At 44.0% G+C, this 9,572-nt stretch overlaps 1 non-coding gene across 1 annotated transcript; it reads left to right on the top strand.

The window, feature by feature from the left end:
• Positions 1-3,228: 3,228 nt before the first annotated feature.
• On the top strand, positions 3,229-3,328 carry LOC112426422 (small nucleolar RNA U13). The gene has a single exon (XR_003017724.1). It is a non-coding gene; the product is annotated as a small nucleolar RNA U13 (small nucleolar RNA).
• Positions 3,329-9,572: the final 6,244 nt, after the last annotated feature.

Here is a 9,572-nt window from a genome sequence, read left to right as displayed (position 1 = left end):
ATCTCTAAATCCACTGTGCACCATTCTCTAAAACCAGAACATTTTTGTCCCTGCAAAAAAGAAACCCCTATCTTCATTAACAAGGACTCTTACTATTCCTTCTTGTCAACCCCTGGCATCCTCACCAATACTTGTTATTTGTCTGTCTGTTCTTCTTCTCCTACTCTTCTTCTCCTTCTTCCCCTCCTCCTCCTTCTCCTTCTTTCTTTTTTCTTTTTCTTCTTCTTTTGAGATAGGATCTCACTCTGTTGCCCAGGCTGAAGTGTGGTGGCATGATCACAGCTCACTGTCCTTGACCTCTTGGGCCTCTTCTTCTTTTGAGATAGGGTCTCATTCTGTTGCCCAGGCTGAAGTGCAGTGGCATGATCACAGTTCACTGTCCTCAACCTCTTGGGCCTCTTCTTCTTTTGAGATGGGGTCTCATTCTGTTGCCCAGGCTGAAGTGCAATGGCATGATCATGGCTCACTGCCCTCAACATCTTGGGCCCAAGCAATCCTCTCACCTCAAACTCCCTCCTGAGTAGCTGGGACCACAGATGCACACCACCATGCCTGATTATTTTTTAAAAAATTTGTAGAGATGAGGTTTTGCTATGTTGCCTAGGCTTGTCTTAAACTCTTGGGCTCAAGTGATCCTCCTGCCTTGGCCTCCCAGAGTGCTGAGATTACAGGCATGAGTTACCTCACCTGGCTGTCTTTCTTCTTATAGCCATCATGATGGATGTAAAGTGGTGTCTAATTGTGGTTTTGATTTGTATATATCCCTAATTATTTTGAGCTTATTTTTTCACAAGCTTATTGGTCATTTATATATTTTCTTTGGAGAAATGTCTCTACAAACCTTTCAGTCCTTTTTAAATTGGATTGCCTGTTTATTGTTGAGTTGCAAGAATTGTTTACATATTCTGGATACTAGACCCTTACAGATATATGATTGCATATATTTTCTCTCATTCTATGGGCTATCTTTTTATTTTCTTGAATGGTGTCCTTTACATGACCAAAGTTTAAATTTTTAAGGAAGTTCAATTTATTTTTTCTTTTGTCACTTGCACTTTTCGAGATGTTTCTAAGAAATTATTGCCTAATCCAAGGTCATGAAGATTTTTGACTCCTATGTTTTCTTCTACGATGTGTATAGTCTTTGCTCTTACATTTAGATCTTTGATAGGGATTGTGCTTAATTTGTGAACCAATATGGAGAGTTGGCATCTTAACAGTATTGTCTTCCAATCCGTGAACATAGATTCCATTTATTTAGAATGCTAATTGCTTTCTTTCTTGATTTCTTTTTTTTTTTTTTCTTTTTTCTCATAGAAGGATTTGCTCTCTCCTCCAGGCTGGAGTGCAGTGGCACAATCATAGCTCACTGCAGTCTCCAATTCCTGTGCTCAAGCAATCCTCCCACCTCAGCCTTCTGAGTAGCTGGGACCACAGGCATGTGCCACCACACTCCACTAATTAAATATATATATATATATTTTTTGTAGAGACAGGGTCATGCTGTGTTGCCCAGGCTGGTCTTGAACTCCTGGCCTCAAGCGATCCTTCTATGTCAGCTTCCCAAAGTGTTGGGATTATAGGCATGAGCCACCATGCCCCACTATAATCTTTTTTATTTTTATTATTTATTTATTTATTTTTCTGAGATGGAGGAGTCTTGTTCTGTTGCCCAGGCTAGAGTGTGTGGCGTAATCTCGGCTCACTGCAGCCTCTGCCTCCCGGGTTCCAGCCATTCTCTTGCCTCAGCCTCCCAAGAAGCTGGGATTACAGGCACCCACCATCCTGCCCAGCTAATTTTTGTATTTTCGGTAGAGACGGGGTTTCATCATGTTGGCCAGGCTGGTCTCAAACTCCTAACCTCACGTGACCCGCCTGCCTCGGCCTCCCAAAGTGCTGGGATTACAGGCATGAGCCACCGTGCCCAGCCTATAATCTTTTTTATATGGATTCAATTTGCTAGTATTTGATTTGCTAGTATTTGCTGGATTCAATTTGCTAGTTTGTAGAGTTTTTTGTGTATCTTCATAAGGTCTATTGGTATGTGATTTTCTAGTGATGCCTTGTGTAGTTTTGGTACTAGGGAATACTGGTCTTACAGAATAGGCTGAGAAGTATTCCCTCCTGCTTTATTTTTTGGGAGAGCTTGTGAAGGATTGTTGTTAATTCTTCTTTAAACATTTGGTAGAATTCACCAGTGAATTCTAGGCCTGGGCTTCTGTGTGTGTGTCTGTGTGTGTGTGTCTGTGTGTGTGTGTGTGTGTGTGTGTGTGTGTGTAGAGGAAGGTTTCTGATTACTAATTCAATTTGCTTACTTGTTATAGGTATCCCCTTCCCCTTCCACTTTCCCTCCCCTCCCCCTCCCCTCCCCTCCTCCTCCCCCTTCTCCCCCTTCTTTCTTCTTTTTTTGAAGCAGAGTCTTGCTCTGTCACCCAGGCTGGAGTGCCGTGGCGCAGTCTCGGCTTACTGCAACCTCCACCTCCTGGGTTCAAGAGATTTTCTTGGCCTGGCACGGTGGCTCACACCTGTAATCCCAGCACTTTGGGAGGCCGAGGAGGGTCGATCACCTAAGGTAGGGAGTTCGAGACCAGTCTGACCAACATGGTGAAACCCCGTCTCTACTAAAAATACAAAAAATTAGCTCGTTGTGGTGGCAGGCGCCTGTAATCCCAGCAACTTGGGAGGCTGGGGCAGGAGAATCGCTTGAACCCAGGAGGCAGAGGTTGCAGTGAGTCAAGATTCTGCCATTGTACTCCAGCCTGGGCAACAAGAAGGAAACTCCATCTCAAAAATAAATACATAAATAGTCCATTTTCAAGATATGATAAATCTGAGTACTGGCAGCCAGCCTGTGGATGTAACAAACCTGATGGCTCATGCACCTAGAAGGTCACAATAAGCAAACAGAATGTAGAGGAGGGGTCAGCCCATAAAAGGGAAGAAAGTTTCATGATTGGGAAATTGAAACTTTAGCAGGGAAGGGGACCTGGGTCTGACCTTAAAGGGGGATAACGAAACTTAGGTGACATCCAGGAAGATTGTAACCCCATAGTACTAGACCAATGAGCAACCTGGGGAGGGACCACGTGCTAGAAGATCAATTACCTGCTGTAGCTGCCCTGGCTGTGCCTGCCTACCAGACACCCCATCTTGCAAGACTGCCGTTAAAAATCTCACTTCCGCCGTTCTTCATGTCTCCGAGTCCATTCTTTGGGTTTGAAGGAGTGAATATGTGTTTCCTCACACATGATGATTAGGTTTTCACTAGCATGTGTGAGAGTGCCTCCCTCAAAATGTGTTACGACATCAGGATGTTACCCATCTGACATGAAATAAAGAAAAATAAAATAAAATAAGAAATCAAAATATAAGCCTATTAAAAGTTAGAAAGGTGATGGATAGAATAATTGAAGTACTGTAATAATATAAATATCAACCATTAAGAGAGGGGGAAAAACTCAAGAAAGGATTCAAGAAGAAATAGAAAATCTGGCTGGGCACGGAGGCTCATGCCTGTAATCCCAGCACTTTGGGAGGCCGAGGCGGGTAGATCACTGGAGGCCTCCCAAAGTGCTGAGATTACAGGCATGAGCCACCATACCCGACCAAAAATGGACCATTTAAAATGTTTTCTCACATCATGCTAATGAACTGCAAAAGGATCTATTTTGATCTCTTGTATATACACTTTCCACAATTTCATTTGGTCCTCCACTTTGTCAGACGAGGATATTTACACCCCATTTTCCTCCTCTCCTCATCATAACATCTATCAGTTTCACTTTTTAACTTTTTCACTTGTTAACATTTGCATTCTGTCTTGCCAACAAAACCAAGTCTTGGGTGCGATGTCTGCAGCTTGACTTTAAAAGTCAGAAACCCATGAACGGCTTCCCATTATGATGCCATTCTCAGGAGTGTTTGTTGCCTGGCCTGGGTAGTGAGCTCCACTATTTTTCCAAACGTGAAAAAAAACCTGTCATATTCCACCAATTGCTTAACATTATGACACATTTCATTTGCTTCATTTGCAGGCCATTATTTCTTGTATATGCTTGTTTTTCCTAGAGTGTCTAATTGCCTTTCTTTTCCTTTTTTTCTTGCATGACTTGTGTTAATCCTTTTCTTAATTATTTTTTAAGCTCTCAATTATTCCATCTATTCTATTAAATCTCCTTTTTTCACCAGAGATCTTTCTCTGAGCATGCTCTGCCTTCCTGATCTAAACTGGATGGATGGTTGCTCACTAGCTTTTTTTTTTTTTTTTTTGAGACGGAGTCTTGCTCTGTCGCTGAGGCTAGAGTGCAGTGGCCCGATCTCAGCTCACTGCAAGCTCCACCTCCCGGGTTCACGCCATTCTCCTGCCTCAGCTTCCCAAGTAGCTGAGACTACAGGCGCCCGCCACCACACCTGGCTACTTTTTTGTATTTTTAGTAGAGACGGGGTTTCACCGTGTTAGCCAGGATGGTCTTGATCTCCAGACCTCGTGATTCACCCGCCTCAGCCTCCCAAAGTGCTGGGATTACAGGCGTGAGCCACCATGCCTGGCCCTTTTTTTTTTTTTTTCTTTCTTTCTTGAGACAGGGTCTGGCTCTGTCTCCCAGGCTGGAATGCAATGGTATGGTCACTGCTTACTACAGCCTCGACCTCCTTGGACTCAAGCAATCCTCCTGACTCAGCCTCCTGTGTAACTGGGACTACAGGCTCATACCACTGCATGTGGCTAATTTTCGCATTTTAATTTTTAGTAGAGACAAGGTCTGGCTATGTTGCCCAAGTTGGTCTCAAATTCCTGAGCTCAAGCAATCCTCCCGCCTTAGCTTCCAAAAGTTCTGGGATTATAGGCGTGAGCCACCACACCTGGCCGCCAGCAGCTTTTTGAAAGCAATTTTCCCTGTGTCTTCTCTTATCCCCAGTCCTTACTCTCTCCTCAGGCAGGTCATCTCAGCTCCCCTGAACTCCAGTGTTTCCCTCTTTCCTGGTTAGTCTCTTTCTGAATCATTTCTTCTTCTGATTTTTACTCCTGTCATTATGGAATTTTGCTTTGCCTCAGTTTTCCCATCTCTGAAAGTAGCCTAGATCTTTCCAGAATATAACTTCAGCAGAATTTGGAAGAAGGTGATGGGCTCATATTGAAAATGTGCCTCAGAATGCCCAGAATGTGACATAAAATGAAGGGATTGATTTCCTTGTTAGTTTCTTCTGACTTTTCCCTGGTTTTGATTAATTATCCATCCTGCAGACAAGGTTAATTTTTGAATTTGATATCATTGTAAGGGATTCAGTCAGAAAAAAAGATAATCAAGGTTAAATTGCAATACAATTAAGTCATAGTTTTCTTTCCCTAAAGTGGAAACATTAAGGATTTACTTCTTTAACATTAAAATTAATCCAAATATTGATAAGTCTATCAACAAGTTTTCAAGGGAGATAATTTAATGCATAATCCCTGCTGGGTGATTACTAAACATGAGGCTGCATATTCCAGGGCACAGAATTTGTGTTTGAATCAGGTGCTTCATTGGAAATATTTTGGCTTAATTCAACACATTTTTTAAACAGGAAAAACAAATTGGATGTGCAAATCTTCTTTGTAAAAAGAGGGAAAGAATCATTTTATTATGAGCAGTAAATCAAGAAATCAAGTTCTTACATCTATGAGTCCTTAGGGGCAGACTGAAAAATCTCATGATATCTCACTTCATGTCATAAAGCAAATGGTGGTGGGTTAAGTTTTAAATTTGCATGAAACATTCAGGCAGGAAATAAATTAGGGTAAATTGAGGGATGCCAAAATCATACAAAAATTAAGATGAGGCCAGGCGCGGTGGCTCACACCTGTAATCCCAGCACTTTGGGAGGCCGAGGCGGGTGGATCACGAGGTCAGGAGTTCGAGACCAGCCTGGACAACATGGTGAAACCCTGTCTCCACTGAAAATACAAAAAATTAGCTGGGCAAGGTGGTGTGTGCCTGTAATCCCAGCTACTTGGGAGGCTGAGGCAGGAGAATTGCTTGAACCTGGGAGGCGGAGGGTGCAGTGAGCCAAGATTGTGCCACTGCATTACAGCAGCCTGGGCAATAAGAGCAAAACCCAGTAACAACCCAAAAAAAAAAAAAAGAAAAAAAAAAAAAGAAAAAAGAAAAAAGATGTTTGGCAACTTTAAAGTTTTTTTTTTTTTTTTTTTTTTTTCTTTTTGAGACAAAGTCTCACTCTGTTCCCCAGGTTCGATCTTGGCTCACTACAACCTCCGCCTCCCGGGTTCAAGCCATTCTCCTGCCTCAGCCTCTGAGATAGCAGGGGTTACAGCGCAGCCACACTGGCTAAGTTTTGTATTTTTAGCAGAGACGAGGGTTTTACTATGTTGGCCAGGATGGTATTAACTCCTGACCTCAGGTGGTCCACCCACCTCCGCCTCCCAAAGTGCTGGGATTACAGGTGTGAGCCACTGCACCCAGCCTCGACTTTTAAGATTTTTAAGAAGTATTTTTGCCTGCATCAACACAAACCTTTGGACGTCTGTGCAAGTAACTACAAGAAAAATTACCAGTTCATCGAATGTTTGACTTGCCTGCCATTCTGTCATGTGGTAAATAAGGAAGAAAACCTCGCTCTTACCACCTTCCCAGATGAAATAGTTCATAGTTTTAGGCAAGTCGGCTAGGAGCTGTTTGTGAAGCAGAGCTAGGTACAGACAGATGCCATCCCAACGATAATGCCTATCATTTAGAACTTGAAATTGACAGCCGGGCGCAGTGGCTCACGCCTGTAATCCCAGCACTTTGGGAGGACGAGGTGGGTGGATCACCTGAAGTCAGGAGTTTGAGACCAGCCTGACCAATACAGTGAAACCACGTCTCTACTAAATATACAAAAATTAGCCAGACGTGGTGGTGTGGGCCTGTAGTGCCAGCTATTCGGGAGGCTGAGACAGGAGAATTACTTGAACCTGGGAGGTGGAGGTTGCAGTGAGCCGAGATTGCGCCATTGCACTCCAACCTGGGTGACAGAGCGAGACTCCATCTCAAAAAAAAAAAAAGGAACTTGAAATTGACACATCATGGGCTTCCCCCCTTAATTTATAGTGCAATAAAAGCAGTAATAAATGTAGGTGCACTTCACCCTTGCAAATAGTTACCATTTTTACGATTTTGACAAGTTCACACTCCTGGTTTTACCCTCGCACTATCCCAGGCTCAAGTATTTAATATTTAACAATCTGTATTCTATAAATAATAGATGTGCCTGTCCTCACAGCTGAAGATCAGGAGCAGATTTTATTGTTGACAAGAGTGATAATGTTCTCTCACCTGCTTAACTTTTTATGTTACTGTTAATTTCCCCTTTGTGGCCAAGCATCCAGGGAGGGGTTTGGGTCATTTTGGAGAGAAATGGGTTATAATAAGGCACCTGGAATCAAGCATTTAGAGAAGCGTGGATAACTCTATGTTCATTTCAGCAGTCTGAGGTCACAGACTCATGCAAATGCTGGAGCTGGATGGAGTCATCCTCCAACTTCCTATGACAATGAGGGAGCTGCAGGTCTCTATCCAACAAACACTGGGCTAATGCCTACTAAGTGCAAAGAAGACCTTGTGGGGCAGTTGTCTGTGAAGGGATTTGGCTAAGGTCAGACGGCTAATTCTTGGTAGAGTGAGTGAAGTTCAATTCAGTTCAATAAATGGTTGGAAAACATCAAGAAACAGAGTCCTGCCTGGGCACGGTGGCTCACACCTACAATCCCAGCATTTTTGGGCAGCTGAGATAGGAAGGCTGCTTGAGCCCAGGAGTTCAAGACCACCCTGGGCAATATAGATAGACCTCATATCTACACAGATCGTTTTAAAAATTAGCTGAGCGTGTGGCACACACCTGTAATCACAGCTTCTCAGAAGACTGAGGTAGGAGGATTGTTTGAGCGGGGAGGTCGAGACTGCAGTGAACCAGATCACGCCTCTGTACTCCAGCCTGGGCAACAGAGGAAGAGCCTATCAGGAAAAAAAAAAAAAAAAAAAAAAAAAAAAAAAAAAAAGGCCTGGCGCGGTGGCTCAAGCCTGTAATCCCAGCACTTTGGGAGGCTGAGGCGGGCAGATCACGAGGTCAGGAGATCGAGACCATCCTGGCTAACACGGTGAAACCCCGTCTCTACTAAAAAATACAAAAAACTAGCTGGGCGAGGTGGCGGGCACCTGTAGTCCCAGCTACTCGGGAGGCTGAGGCAGGAGAATGGCGTAAACCCGGGAGGCGGAGCTTGCAGTGGGCTGAAATTCGGCCACTGCACTCCAGCCTGGGCGACAGAGCGAGACTCCGTCTCAAAAAAAAAAAGAAAAAGAAAAAGAAACAGAGTCCTGGCTCTCAAAAACTTTAGATCATATGAGTTCTCTGCCGAAAATTTCTACAAATGGATTTCTGCTACATTTATAATAAAATCCAAACTCCCCATCAGGGCCAAGTCCCCTTGAGTTCTGACTACTACTTCTTCTTTTTTTTTTTTTTTTTTTGAGATGGAGTTTTGCTCTGTTGCCCAGGCTGGAGTGCAGTGGCACGATCTCGGCTCATTGCAACCTCCACCTCCCAGGTCCCAGGTTCAAGCGATTCTCCTGCCTCAGCCTCCTGAGTAGCTGGGACTACAGGCACACGCCACTATGCCTAGCTAATTTTTTCTTTTTCTTTTCTTTTCTTTGTATTTTTTGTAGAAACGGGGTTTCACCACATTGGTCAGGCTGGTCTCGAACTCCTGACCTCATGATCTGCCTGCCTTGGCCTCCCAAAGTGCTAGGATTACAGGCGTGAGTCACTGTGCCTGTCTGAGTTCTGACTTCTTTCATTCCCGTGTGTGGTCCTATCAGTCCCTCAAACTAAGCTGCCTCCTCAGGGCCATTGTGCAGGCTGTTCCCTGTGACCAGTATGCTCTTCCCCACAATATACCCGCAGCTCCAGATAAAACAACATCCCACCCACCATTCCACTCACTCAGCAAGGCATTCCCTATCCCATTTCCTGGCTTTGTTCACTTCAGAGTGTCTATCACATAGGAAACCATTCTACTCATTTGTTTTTTATTTTATTGTCTGTCTGCTCTACCAAAATATAAGCTCTCATAACTGTAGGAACTTGTCTCTGTCCTTCACTTACCCAGTGGCAAGAACAGTGCCTGAGCCTGTATAGAAATGCAGACCTTTGTGAGCGTCAACAAATGACTAAATAGGGGACAACTGGCCTGAGACAGCTGCAATACTGTGGGATGTTTCTGCACCATCTGGCTTTTTTTTTTTTTTTTTTTTTTTTTTGAGACAGGGTCTCACTCTGCCACCCAGGCTGGAGTGCAGTGGTATGATCTTGGCTCACTGCAAACTCCGCTTCCCAGGTTCAAGTGATCCTCCTGCCTCAGCCTCCCCAGTAGCTGGAACTACAGGCATGCACCATCACACCCAGCTAATTTTTGTATTTTTTGTAGAGATGGGTTTTTGCCATGGTTTCCCAGGCTCCCATCCAGCCCTTGAGGTCCATCTTGACCAACTCTCCCAACGTCCTTCCATGGAGGTGGTGTCTCCTGTGTCTTCCTCAGCACT

The sequence above is a fragment of the Macaca nemestrina genome, chromosome 1 (assembly GCF_043159975.1).
Source record: "Macaca nemestrina isolate mMacNem1 chromosome 1, mMacNem.hap1, whole genome shotgun sequence".
NCBI classification, from domain to species: Eukaryota; Metazoa; Chordata; class Mammalia; order Primates; family Cercopithecidae; genus Macaca; species Macaca nemestrina.
The sequence above is the reverse complement of the archived record's forward strand: the minus strand, read 5'-3'. Positions and strand labels throughout refer to the sequence as shown.